The sequence below is a fragment of the Hyperolius riggenbachi genome, chromosome 4, assembly GCF_040937935.1.
Source record: "Hyperolius riggenbachi isolate aHypRig1 chromosome 4, aHypRig1.pri, whole genome shotgun sequence".
Classification (NCBI taxonomy): Eukaryota; Metazoa; Chordata; class Amphibia; order Anura; family Hyperoliidae; genus Hyperolius; species Hyperolius riggenbachi.
In genome coordinates, this window is record NC_090649.1 from 260,422,502 (window position 1) to 260,436,753 (window position 14,252).

A 14,252-nucleotide genomic window follows, 5' to 3' on the forward strand; every position below is an offset into this window, starting at 1 on the left:
ATCAGCAGGGCTGCCAGGCAAATGGTATTGCTTAAAAGGAGATAAATATGGCAGCCTCCATATTATTCTCACCTCGGGTTTCCTTTAAGCTGCCTCTCACTGTTTCTTGGCTGTTAAAGTGCTTCAGAAAAGAGGACTGGGTTGACCGAGTTGGTCAACTAGCTCAGAGAAGCTCGTTTGCATAGACAACTCAAGTTTTTAACTCTTCTTGTACTGGAAAACAATATGAGACTCTTTTCTTTGATACTAATGTTTTCTCATTATCCGTACTACACATACAATTCATTATCTCATAAGTTTGTTGCTTCAGATGTGCTATAACCACTTAAGGACCAGGCTCTTTTTTTCCTGATCTGTGCTGCGAGGGCTTTCCAGCCCACAGCACAGATCAGGTTTGCAGCAGGGCGATCAGACTCCACCCCCCCCTTTTTCCCCACTAGGGGGATGTCCTGCTGGGGAGTCTGATCGCCGCCGGCTATCTGTGATTTGCGGGGGGGGGGGGGGGGGGGGCTCCTCAAAGCCCCCCTCTGCAGCGATTTCCGCCCTCTCAGCCCTTCCCTCCCTCTAGCTAACGCTGTCGACTGCGCAGGACGGATAACCGTCCTGCACCGCCTAGGATAGGCTTCAGCCTATCAGATGCCGGCGATCCCGGCCAATCAGAGGCCGGGGATGGCCGATCTCCTTTACGGCGCTGCTGCGCAGCAGCGCCGTATGATTTAAACAGCTGGGATTTCTTCCCCGCGTGTTTACATTTAGCCTGCGAGCCGCGATCGGCGGCTCACAGACTGTTCATGGAGACACCCTCCGTGAACTGACATGGTGCAGCCATTTCCATGGTAACGCCACTTCGACCTGCCGACGCCTATCGTTAAGTGGTTACAATGCACAAGTGTGCATATGTATAAAATGTACATTTGTTCCAGAGTAAAATGCACTACAATTGTATTTTTCCCACTTCACTTTCGCTTCCAATAGGTTGTAAAATAAAGTGCAAGCAAGTAGGGAGCCCTGCTGGCATCTTTGTATAGATTCCTTCCATACAGGGCTTTTGTTAATAATAAAGGAAATACTGAGAAGCCCTTACGAGGAGTTGGACTAGTCCAAAAACCTGTCTGATCTGCCAAATTTTTGCTGCCTTCTGTAAGTGACAGCAACATAGAAGAAAAGTAATTTCTAGTGCATTTTACTCTGGAACAAATGTACATGTTATACTGTACATGTGCTTGCACATGCATCTTACAATTTTTCCTGATGGTGGCCTTTTAAAGTGGACCTGAACTCTTGCATCGGACAGCAGGAAACCATAGAGAAGTGCAGGGTGCATGTATCTAGAGAGTTTAGCCTGTATAATCCTCTCTCATCTGTGACTAATCACAACTGTAATGTGATCTTTCAGCTATGTCCGCTGACTGCCAGGGCAGAGCAGCTCATTTGTAAACACAGGATGTTAACAATATGTCTGCTTCCATGAAAGCAGGAAGTAGCCACACCGCAGATGTATTGCAGGGTTTATATCAGCTGTAACAAACATTTTTCTTTAAAGGTTATTATACTGTTACTTATCTTTTGGAGCGTAGCGGAAGTTCTGAGTTCAGGTCCGCTTTAACAAAGATGGAGTTCTGACTTCATCAGTTTAAATGATAAGCTGGATATACTGTAAAAAATGTTTTATCTATTTGGATTGCAAACTAGGGCATTACTTTAAAATGTAGACAGTAATGTGAATTTTGGCCCACTGTAAGCAAGCTTTATACAGCACCATGTTCGGTAACATTAATGTCTATTTAACAGTCTTGTGAAGTTTTTACAGTGCTCAGTTTAGTAACAAGCAGTGTTAATGGTATTGTATTTATCAACATAAAGCTTTCAGTTCTTATCAACATGAGCACATTTTTCATAGAACTAAATCAAAATGTTATATAATGGTAATAAAAAGATCTTTACAGGAGTGCAGGGAAATCCAAACGCCCTCTTAGCAGCTGGTTCTGCCACAACAAGGAATAACTGGACAAACGTCCCGGTGTATGCTTGGGAAAACCACCTACTGGTACCAGCATCATCTTATCAGGATGAAGCACTAGCAATCAGATGAGATCTAACAATTTTGTTTAATCAATGCACTCTGCAAGCATGAAATTTACCTGTTTTGCTCAAAATTGGTCAGCGATGCTACTGTCTTTTTCCTATGAATCGTAGTCCCTAAGCAACCCAAAGGAGAGACTAGTTGTAATGGAGAATGCAATGTATGTCCATATCGAGATATCTTCTACTGTATGTTATTGGCCAACTCCGGTATAGAAAACCTTGAAATGTTCTCAAAATATAATTGGAAAACTGTTTTTTTTTGTTTTTTGTTTTTTTTTTTGCTTACTGTAGCTCCACTGTGTGGCCCCATATCAGACGCCTAGAACTATGCATATTATTTGCTGAACAACTTCCAGCTTAGATGTGGAGGTGTCATAATGATGAACATCTTTATGGTTCTTGGGGCCCATTGTTGTCCTTTGTTTTAATTTTGGACAGATAGATAGGAGAGTGATAGAAGCTCTCTGTGATTCCTGTTGGGGCTGGTGAAAATGTTGTTCTTTTTTTTTTTTTAGGTCATTAAATTTTAATTGTAAGAGAAACAGACAATCAATGTGCAATGTAACCTATACAGAGAATGTCAGAGAGCATTATACAAATAGAAAACCCAAGACTTTGTTTATACGTGAATAACATTAATCCTGCAATACAAAATTGAGACCGATATCTAGAAAAAATGCATTCCTAAATGAATTTAAAACAGGACCTTTTACCCAAAGTGCTCCTCAGTGGTATCATCACAACATACCTGTCATATTTAGAAATAATGCATGTCATCAAAACTGTTCATAACTTACCAGCATGTACTGTATCTATGGACTAGAAGAAGAAGTACTCGTAGAAAGATAGAACAGAATAAGAAAAGAGTCAAGAAAACAGAAGATGGAGTATAGATAGAAAAAGTAAAAAAAAAAAAAAAAAAGTAAAGATCCCTCCCAATCAACCTCAGCACCAACCAGGAACCCTCATTTAACCTTCAAGAATGGCTTTGCCTTCATCAGACTTTTCAAAAATGGACCAGAGCAGCCACAAATTCTGATGATTCAGTAACCTATTAAGTAATGCCTAGTACACACCATACAATTTCTGTAAGATTTTCTGTAATGCCTAGCACACACCATACAATTTCTGTAAGATTTTCTGTAATGCCTAGTACACACCATACAATTTCTGTAAGGTTTTCTGTAACCCTTGCAGTATTTTTTCTATTCAGTGAATATTGTTTATCTCTGCCAACAAATTCTGTATAGAGGGGACAATAGGACTTTTCCAAAATCTAGGAATCGTAAGACTAACTGCCACAGGCATGTGATGCAGATGTTTTTTTATTGGGAGAGATATAAGGAGCAATTGGCATTCTGGTGTGCGATCAAGCTGTATACCTAAACATTTTTTTTATTATCTGGATCATGGAACTCCAACAATCATGGAACTCTAACAACAAGCATTTGACCCAAAAATGTTCCTAATTTTTGTCTTGGGGGCAAACAGTAAGTGGGTATGTTTCTCCAGTGAAAGCGGCAACAGAAATAAAATTACCCAGGGTCGTTTTTATGGGCGGGCTCAGCACAGGACGGGGGAGGTGGGCCCGATTCCACCCTCCCTCACCTCGGGCACTCCTTCAGCGCTCTTCAATTCAGAATTCAGAGCATGCTGTTTTCTTAACAAACTACACACTTTTGTTTTGGGTGCACTTTGTTAGGTGTTATGGGAATGTATGATGGAAAATGTCTCTCTGGCAAACTCATCAGTGGGTCAAAATTAGACGAAGATTGGGGTTAAAAGTGGTAAGGCTGAGGCATGATCGCTTGATATGATGTGATCAGTGTGCTGACAACAACTCTGAATCCTAATGAGGCAACTTGGAGCTGACTGTAGAATAGTTTAGGTACATATTGTAGCCCTAAAGCACCATTAAGTTCAGCAGTAGAAAAATGTCTTCTTCCACACCGTCGTAAATTAATAGTTTGCCAGTTGATCATTGTTCCCTCCAGGGGAGGACTGGGACCTTTCAGCCTGGGGGGAAAACACAAACTAGAGGCCCGTGTTCATGGCAGCCTCAACCCAAATGGCGTCACTCAGGCCCCCATGTGCTACATGCTGGTAGTCACGTGGGGCGCCCATGTGGAAATACAGCAAGTACACTTCCAGGGCAGTGTGACAGGTAAAGTATAACTGCACAGGCACCAGGGGTCACATAATACATTTGGAGAGATGACAGCCAGGGGTTTCCGTTGTGTCTGTAGTTCATGATTATTGCACGTCATTACCACTGCACACAAAATCAACCACATCGGCCTGAGATTTCCCAGCATCTCAGATTCAACCAATTTCCGCCCAAAATCAGTCAAATCGTCAATTGGGCATGCTTGTGGTGGCACCGATTTTCACCCAATCTGATAGTAATTATCAAAACAGTTGGTTGGTCGCCGAGACAACAGATGTATGGCCACCTTAATTCCCCAAGACTCTCCCCTCCCCCCACACACACTTATGTCCATAGAGGCACTGTCCCTTCAGAAGAGGGACAGTTGGGAGCTATAATAGTGTGAAAGCACACAGAGGTTTTTTTTTTCTATGGACCTTGCAGGCAAGCCTCTGCTCTGCATCTTGCTGTGTACATTTACCAGCTTACCCGTCCTCTAATTGCTCTGTAATTGCACCTTTATTTCTCTCAGCCTAATGTTTCACATTGACTTATACAAAAACCTGAATGCAGCAGGCACTGTACCAGCCCTAAATCATTAAAGTGGACCCAAATTAAAAATACAAGATTTCAGAAATAAAATCTATTTTCTAAATTATAATAATAAATAGCAGCCTTTTTTTCAGTTGCATGATGACAAATATAAAATATTTTACATTTATTGGAGAAAGCCCTCCCTTCCTTTCATATTGCCGGGACAGAATCCGGCAGACCGGTGGAGTAGGTGGTGTCCAGCAATGGAGGAATTGCTAATGGCTGCCACCTGTATAACCCTAGTTATGAAAAGAGAAGGATGAAAAGCATGCACTGGAATGCTCATAGGCTTGAAGGAGTGGTTATTTATCTTTGTATGTGTCAGAGTGGTGCAACTAAATATTTTGAATTAAAAAAAACGTTTGGTTTGGGTCCGCTTTAAATGAGAGACAGCCTGGGGGGAAATCTCCCGCTTTCCCCCCTGGCCAGTCCTCCCCTGGTTCCCTCCCTGTAATTGGTCTCTACATTTAACAAATTCCACTCAGCATGCATAATTATTAACTGCCCCCCCCCCCCCCCCCCCCAGCTAAATTATTTCCAGATGCTTAATCCTAACCTCATCACCTTACCTTACACCTTTGCTGACTGCTAAATGTAACCTTCTAACCCTAACCGCTAAACTTAAACTCCCACTATACTATCCCTTAACTCTAGCCCTCCTAATCTCAGCACCTATTCCAAGCTGACACTCACCTTCCATCATCTGCTTTGACTTGGGCAGCCCAGGGCATACAGCTGCCAATAACCATGTTATTAGCTGTGATATCTGCTGATGACAATATTGACTGCCCAAACCAGCCCCACTACACTGCTTAATTGTGGTGCAAGAGGTGAGACTTAACAAATCCCTGCCCAAATTCACTTATCCATCCATTCTTGACCACCACCTGAAGTCTCATAGTTATAAGTTGTAATGTAAGGAATTATGAGTTGAAAGTTATATAAGCAGGGGTTGTGTTTTTTGCTCTTTGTGATGTGCCTGACTGTAGTTGTGATAAGGGTGAAACTGAAGGTATGTGGGTCTATTGTCCAAGTATGTGTGCACTAAAAAGCAGGGCTGTCGAATTGGTAGATAGGCCCTTTGACTGCTTAGTAGAGATGGTATAAATTTTGAAATGTTGCGCCACAAAAAATAGCTGCTAAATCTGATTAAGGGTATCCCAATTCCTATACAAAAACTTATAAAATATCAGATAGCGCTTGTAAGGAGTTAGAAGGTTTCTCAATAAATAAACCTAAAACTATCTTAAATAAATTGCTATTGGACTTTAATGATCTAAAATTCATCAATGATGATATACACAATAAAATGTGATTGGATCACCCAATCACTCTCGCATAAAAGACTCAGTAAATAAATGCAGTGCTTGATTTGAGTGTCTCTTCCACTTGAGTGGATTCAAATTAGGTAACTTCACCCTTTACGCGGGTATTTGTGAGTGATGCTCATAATGATTGAACACAGTGTAACAAGTGCAGAGGTTCCAGCTTAGGGGAATCCTTTTGGTTTACGTTAGTAATGCTCTTTAATGATGAACACAAAGTAGCAAATGTGGAGGTTCCAGCTAAGGGAATCCTGTTTGTTTACGTGACATATACGAGGAGATCCTCTTCACTAAGCTTAGCGTGTTAGTAGAACTCTTAATATGACAGTCAAATGGCTGTGTTGCTGTACTCACGGACTTCCGTTGATTAGAAGGCAGGAGCCACAAGATGCATACGAATCTTGATGGGGAGCCGCTCAATCTCACTGGCCCCGGCCGGCGACACAGTGAGAGAGTCTAGACCAGCTGCAGGCTGTAGGCTGTCCACTGCAGGGTCGGGCAGTGTGCCCTGCTCCCGGAAGAGGGTTGCTGGTGATAGGGTTGAATAGTTTTTCCTCTCCGCTGCGTGATGTTCAAAGCAGCCGCCCTCTTCCGCACTGTGTGACGTCACAAATGATGCCTTTGTGACGTCATTTGTGACGTCACACAGTGCGGAAGAGGGCGGCTGCTTTGAACATCACGCAGCGGAGAGGAAAAACTATTCAACCCTATCACCAGCAACCCTCTTCCGGGAGCAGGGCACACTGCCCGACCCTGCAGTGGACAGCCTACAGCCTGCAGCTGGTCTAGACTCTCTCACTGTGTCGCCGGCCGGGGCCAGTGAGATTGAGCGGCTCCCCATCAAGATTCGTATGCATCTTGTGGCTCCTGCCTTCTAATCAACGGAAGTCCGTGAGTACAGCAACACAGCCATTTGACTGTCATATTAAGAGTTCTACTAACACGCTAAGCTTAGTGAAGAGGATCTCCTCGTATATGTCACGTAAACAAACAGGATTCCCTTAGCTGGAACCTCCACATTTGCTACTTTGTGTTCATCATTAAAGAGCATTACTAACGTAAACCAAAAGGATTCCCCTAAGCTGGAACCTCTGCACTTGTTACACTGTGTTCAATCATTATGAGCATCACTCACAAATACCCGCGTAAAGGGTGAAGTTACCTAATTTGAATCCACTCAAGTGGAAGAGACACTCAAATCAAGCACTGCATTTATTTACTGAGTCTTTTATGCGAGAGTGATTGGGTGATCCAATCACATTTTATTGTGTATATCATCATTGATGAATTTTAGATCATTAAAGTCCAATAGCATTTTATTTAAGATAGTTTTAGGTTTATTTATTGAGAAACCTTCTAACTCCTTACAAGCGCTATCTGATATTTTATATGCTTAGTAGAGATGGTTGGTGAGATGCAAATTAGTTCAAGTTCATAGAGAATTATGCAAATTGTTATGCAAATGTATATTGCTTGAAAATGGACCAAATGTATCAAATCATACAGTGGTAGCATTTGATTAGTCTATGTTCAAGCTGCAGATATTTGCAAAAACAATTGCATAATTCTGCATGAACTCAAACTCAACTCCTCTCAATGACCATCCCTATTCTTCTGTATTTAAAGTGACACTGAAGCAGAAAAAAAAATTATATAATGAATTCTATGTGTAGTTTGAGTAATTAATACGTAGAACATTAGTAGCAAAGAAAATAGTCTTTTTATTTTCAGATATATACTTTTTGTTATAACATTGCATCATTTTCTAATATTTGCAATTTACACAATACACTCAGCATTTTAAGTGATTTCACAGAGCAGGCTAACAAACTTTTGAACTTTACTCTGCAGAAAAAACAAAATATAGTGACAGACACTTGAGATAATAAGCTTCAGAAGACAGAGCTCTCTGAGACTTTGAAAGTCCTGGAGCTCAGATAAGCTCTTTTGCATAGATAACAACTGGAGTTTCTTAACTATTCCTGTACTGGAAACAATATTAGACTCCTATCTCTGCTGCTAATGTTTTATTTCTTAGCTGTACTACACACACAAATAATATTATACGTTTATTTTCACTTCAGATTCCCTTTAAAGGACACCTGACATGAGAGGAATATGGCTGCATATTTATTCATTTTAAATAATGCAGATTGCCTGGCTGTCCGGCTGATCCTCTTCCTTTAATAGTTTTACCGAGACAGCGCTCCTCTTCTTATAATGTGCCACATGTAAATCAAGAAGAACAGAAGCAGACCACCTCAAATCCAGGTGGGTCTAAAGCTTGGGTTCAACAACCACAGACTCAGCAGCAAATGAAATCCAAAGGTTTTAATCCAATACCTTGGCAGGACTGCAGCCTGGAGAGTGGAGACCTGGACTTGTTGGGACCTCTCTGATAATTATTCCTTTTAATACTTTTAGCCATAGACCTGGAACAAGCATTCAGATCAGGTGCTTTGAATGAAGTCTGACGGCACTAGTCACATGATTGCTTCAGGTGCGTGATTCAGACACTACTGATCCCAGAATGGACAGCAAGCCAGACAACTGGAATTGTTTAAAAAATAAATAAATATGGCAGCTTTCACATTCCTTTCACTTCAGGTATCCTTTAACCTCCTTGCCGGTCTAAAAAATCCGGCAAGGAGGCAGCGTGGAACTTTTTTTTTATTTTTATTTTTTTAAATCATGTAGCGAGCCCAGAGCTCGCTACATGATAGCCGCTGAGCGGCGGCATCCCCCCACCCACTCCGATCGCCTTCGGCGATCAGAGTATGCAGGAACTCCCGTTGAGAAAGGGATTTCCTGCAGGGCTTCCCCGGTCACCATGGCGACGGGGCGGGATGACGTCATGGACGTCGGGACGTCACAGGGAATCCCGGGCCACCCCTCAGCGCTGCCTGGCCCTGATTGGCCAGGCTGCGCAAGGGGTCTGGAGGGGGGGGGGGTGGCGCGACGTTGCGGATAGGGGCGGATCGGCGGCGGCGAGCGGGTGTTACAAGCAGCTAGCAAAGTGCTAGCTGCTTGTAACAAAAAAAAATTATGCAAATCGGCCCAGCGGGGCCTGAGAAATCCTCCTGCGCAGGTTACCCCGAGCTGAGCTCGGAATAACCGGCAAGGAGGTTAATATGCTAATGTTTTTAGGCTAGTTTCACACTGGGGTGTTGCATTGTGTCGCGTTATAACGTGTTTAAAGAGTCAAAGAAAGGAAATGTGGGCACATGGTGGCAGCCATTATTGAAGTTTACATTCTTTGCCGCAAACCATGGCTTTTATTATGACCGTAATGATTGCAAATATCGGCGGCCCATAGAATTCCGGACACCGGGTCTTGCGTAAATGCAAATAGTGGCATTGCATAGCACATCGCGGCTTTTCGGTAAAGGGGGAGGAAAGGTGTGTGTGTGTGTGGGGGGGGGGGTGTTTAGGGGTAGGTGCCATCAGGGGGGGTAGGCACCACCGGGGGGGGGGAGCCTTAGAGATAGGCACCTTAGAGATAGGCACCGGGGGGGGGGGGGGTCTTAAGATTAAACACCACCAGAGGTCTTAGTGTTAGGGATCAGTATAGGGAGGGTTCTGTGTGAGAGTAGAGTCAGGTTTAGCCATAGTAAAATATCTGTAAAATTCAGTAGTAGAGTTATGCTAATCTTAGCAATACTAGCGGCTAACCCCTGTGCCCTTTTTTCCAGGCGCCTTTTTTTTTACCTGTATGCACATGTGGTCTATATAGAATGCTTGAAAAGAGAAAGTGTTTATAAACAATAGGCAGACATGGGTGGTTTGGACCTCTTAAAGGGAGTAAATATTTTATGCATGATGTAAATTTTGCATGTTTATAGCCATACTTATACTAAATGACAGTTTGTATGCAAAAGCAAAATTATTATTCTACATTACACTTTACAAGTAGTATACAGGGGTCATTATTTGCTTTATTGACATGTATTAAGAAATATATTTTTGATTGTTGACTTATTAAACATATCTTCATAGCATGCCTAGGTTAATTTAGTATCTCACTTTTCAGCTGTTCTATTTCATAAGATCCCTGAGGGTTACATTTAAATGTCATTCCTAAATAAGTTCTTGTTATGCTTTTATCACAACTGTTTGCAGTAAACCATAACATTCAATATCAACATTAAAGCTAGGTCTGTAAGAAGGCAAGTCCTTGTAAGTACTGTAGAGACCTGGCAGGAACCCTGTGCCCCCTCCTGCCAGGTGTAGGACACTAATAAATGGTGAGTTGCCTGCTGCTCGAGCTCATGTGACATGCCAGGGGACAGAGCTAGCACCAGTAGCATCTACAGCAGTGACAGCTGAGCAGCACAAGGAGGAGGAGCTCCCTCCTTGCCAGACAATACAATCCATGCACAGTGTATCAGCAGCACTATGGATACACTATAGGGCTCTGTGCACCGCATACATGTCATTCTCTGTGCACACAGGCCAGCACCTCACAATAAGCAGTTGTAGCAGGAGCTACCATCTCGGAGAACAGCCAGCCAGAGCTTTATACACCAGCAAGCTGCCTGGACGATTACACTGCCTGCATCCCTGTGTCTTTTATCTGATGTCAGAAGGTGAGCCATTGTTTGTTATTAAATGCTCTTTACCCACCTATCACCTGTGACAGTGCTTGACATTGCCGCATACTACTGTGTTATTATCCTTTCCATAAAAGGCAGCTCATTCATTCGACTGTGGGGGATGCATCTGTACTTTGGGCAAGCAGTATACTGAGTCTGGATACCAGTTACTTGCATAAGCTCAGTGTGCCAATTGAGTGCTAGCTAGCTCAGCTTCCTTATTCAGTTTTGCAGGGGTAAGCTAGTTCAAAGCTGTAGTGGCTGACAAAACATTGTCATTCCATTGAACTTCTGTTGTGTGTCATGGGTCACTGGCCGATGTTCAATTAAAAGGAAAACATGCTTTGTTGTTGTGCAGTTAGCATTCTGCTGCAGATCCACACTGCTGCATTGCTACATCCTCCAAATGAGCAATTTGCTATTCTGATGTGGACTCAGGCATGTGGCTGGCAAAACTATCAAACGTTCATTTATGGCTTCAGACCAATTTGTACAGCATTCACAGTTGTACTGAACCTTTTTCCTGTGGGTGGCTAATTCAGTGCAGACCATAAAAAAAAAAAGCCAGGTGTATGACATCATCTGCTGAGCTTTAGAAAACATGCAGCCACACTGGGAGCAAATATTACTGGAACAAAAAGTAATTTGTGAAATGTTCTGGCGGTGGCCTATAAAAGAATGAATGCCTTAGCAGCCTGACATGGAAAATCAATCTGCCTTGAGCTGCTGATTCCAGATAATAAGGTACAGGCAGCCAGAGAGGAACGCTCTGCTCTAACTTTGCTGTCATAACCTTATGTACTAGGCAGAAAGTCATTCTACGCCTGCATTTGAAATGAAGCCATAAAAAGGGAATGCGTAACTCTGTACTCTAACTATTAAGGCAGCAAGGTGTGATCATGTGCTTTTGTGTATTCTGGCTAGAAATCTTTTTATAGCTTCCCATGCCATCTATGCTGAAAATACATGCATCAGATAGCAGCATAAGCAGGGACAAATGATGTGCCCATGCTAAGGCACTGAGAGATAATCACACTCCTGTCTGGAGCTCTGTGAGGCTTGTCAACTTGTAGTTTTCATAAGAATCAGCTCTGCTGCTTTATATGGTACAGGATTACAGCAGAGCGTGCATTTCCGGGAGGAATATTGAAAAACTGCCTGCTGCTTGTATTGGGATTACAAAAAAAAAACCTTATAGAAATAAATGTAGGATTCCACATGAATATATTACTTTAAGATAACACCCATGTTGCCAAATATAGCTTTGTCACATGTGCTTCCCTCACTGCCTTTTAAATAAGACATTTTGTGGTCAGTGGTAATGCAGCAACTTTCCCGCTCTCTGTTATATCTAAATGATGGTGTATTTGCCTTTCATCCAAGCACAGTATAGCATGCTTTGAACTTGTATATTCTGCCTGTCTTTCTTATGCTTCCCTTTACAGATCGCAATCAAGCCACTAGCCAATTTTTGTAGTCTTTGTTTTTTTTTTTTTTTTTATTTGCTGAGCAGGCAATTAAGCAGTGCTAAAGCAGACTAGGAGAGGATAGTGTAGTCTATTCCTGCGTACTTCCTGTGGGAACTATCCTCACCAATTTTAGGAGCCATACATTACTCAACTTAGTATTTGTTCTTTATTTTATGGTTTCCTCCTCGCTTCATAGATAAAGTAAGACAGAAGTTTTTCTTTTTTTTAAGTCTGTGGCCAATTGCAAAAGTCACATAAAATCCTAGATGTCATGGCAGCATTTACACATGGTCTGAAAACGTAGAAAAAAGTCCTCTGTACCATTGCACCAGATAATTTCCTGCATTTAGCAGCGACCAGTCAGTTATGTGCAACATGGCAGTGGTCACTCTGTCTCCTGTATCATGGCAGCAGTCTTTTAAATGTTTGGCTTCCTCTACTAGACCTGTATCACTTTTCCTCTTACCGGTATGTAATTTAGATAGGACTAGCTCCTTGCATCAAATAGTGGCTGATTGTAATGAGACAGTAGTCACTTAGTCTGCAGTATCATGGCAGCATTAACTGAGCCTCTTGGTTCATGGCAGTGGTTACTCAGCTAGCTATTACATAGCTGTGTTCACTTAGCTTCCTAGTATATGGCAGTGGCCTCTCAGCCTCCTGGTGCATGGCTGTGTTCATTCAGCATCCTGGAATGTAGCAGCGTTCACTGAGTTTCTTGATGCATTACAGTGGTTACTCAGGGTCCAGGTAGAATGCAGTAGTCACTTAGCCTCCGGTGGTGTGCTAAAAGAGTTATAGGCCAACAACATTTCCCTTAAATGGATCAGGTGGAAGCATTCAGTTAAATTGATTGCTGCCACAATAAACTACATGAAAGTAAATGAGACCGAGTAAAAAAAAAAATTAGACTGAAATATCTACCGTCTAAGCTGGGACTTAAAATTCCACAGCAACACCTTCCTCTTTCTCTTGAATAGCCTTTTGAGTTTGGATGACCTGTTAGGACTGAAGCTTTATTTTTCTGCTTTACAACCACTGGTCGCTGAATGATTTGTAACAGGAGAACCATGATCCCTCCTGAATGAAATAATCATAATTATAACTTGCATCCAAATGTAAAGCAAGTTGTTAAATTGGGTCAATCAAAATTAGCAGGAAGTAATTTCTCTGGCCCAGGTCCAAGCATGCAATTTACATAAAACATGCTTGCCTTGTGGAGTTACAGGTACTAGTATCTCAGTGACCATGTCTAACAGTTCCAGATGAACTGGAGTGTAAGCTGCTGCGCAAGTCTCACAGCGCCATTGAATAACAACCACTATTCTATGACAGTTGTATGATACATTCATGTAAGCACTAACTGGGGATATTATAGAGAGCCATACCTGGAATCATGGCACCCTATTTTCAGAGATCACTAAGCCATCAATGATTGTAAGTGATTTGCAACCTACATAGTCCATTCCAACCGGAATGACTACAGACTTCCCTACCTCACTGTCCTGAGGCACCTGCCTATGAGAGTGTGTGGGAATTCTGGCCCTGTAGCCTGCACAACACTTGAGAACCCAGTAGGGTGCTAATACTCTTTCCTTTACTTCCCTCCACTGCCATCCTGCTGTGGGGAAACGGCCTAAAACTATAAATTAAAAACAGACAAATTCAATCTATGGTTTGCCCACCCTTTGCATTTAACACAGCAGTGAGTCTCGTGTTCACTTGTTTGTCGTTTTTGAAGGTACTTTTGTCTTGGCTACTTTTGTCTTTGGTTATTCCTAGCATCATTAAGAATCCTGATTTGTTTTCTATTTTTGGTTATTTATAGCACTTAATTACGTAAATGTACCATTTTTTTTTTTACTATTCAATACTTTTTTTATTTATAGAGGTTTCAGGGCCCTGCTGATCTCAACATTGGTGGTATGTATAAGTGATGCAAGGGTGTGGGGTCTAAGTGACCACGGGGCCACCACAGAGCACCCCGCATATGTTGATGGGCTGTCACCCCTAGTGAGTGATGGACTACTTTGCTGCCTTG

General features: G+C 42.3%; 1 protein-coding gene across 17 annotated transcripts in view; it reads left to right on the forward strand.

The window, feature by feature from the left end:
- The window catches only part of KLHL32 (kelch like family member 32), a 494,024-nt gene that overhangs the window by 236,385 nt on the left and 243,387 nt on the right, over positions 1–14,252 (forward strand). For 2 of the 17 annotated variants that reach the window (XM_068231192.1, XM_068231196.1), the window contains exon 1: positions 10,485–10,736. The exons of 14 other annotated variants lie outside the window; for them this stretch is intronic. The gene's annotated coding sequence lies outside the window, so the exon portion shown is untranslated. Of the gene's footprint in view, positions 1–10,484; positions 10,737–11,466; positions 11,487–14,252 lie in introns of those variants that run through there. One more of the 17 variants, XM_068231198.1, reaches the window with a different exon arrangement.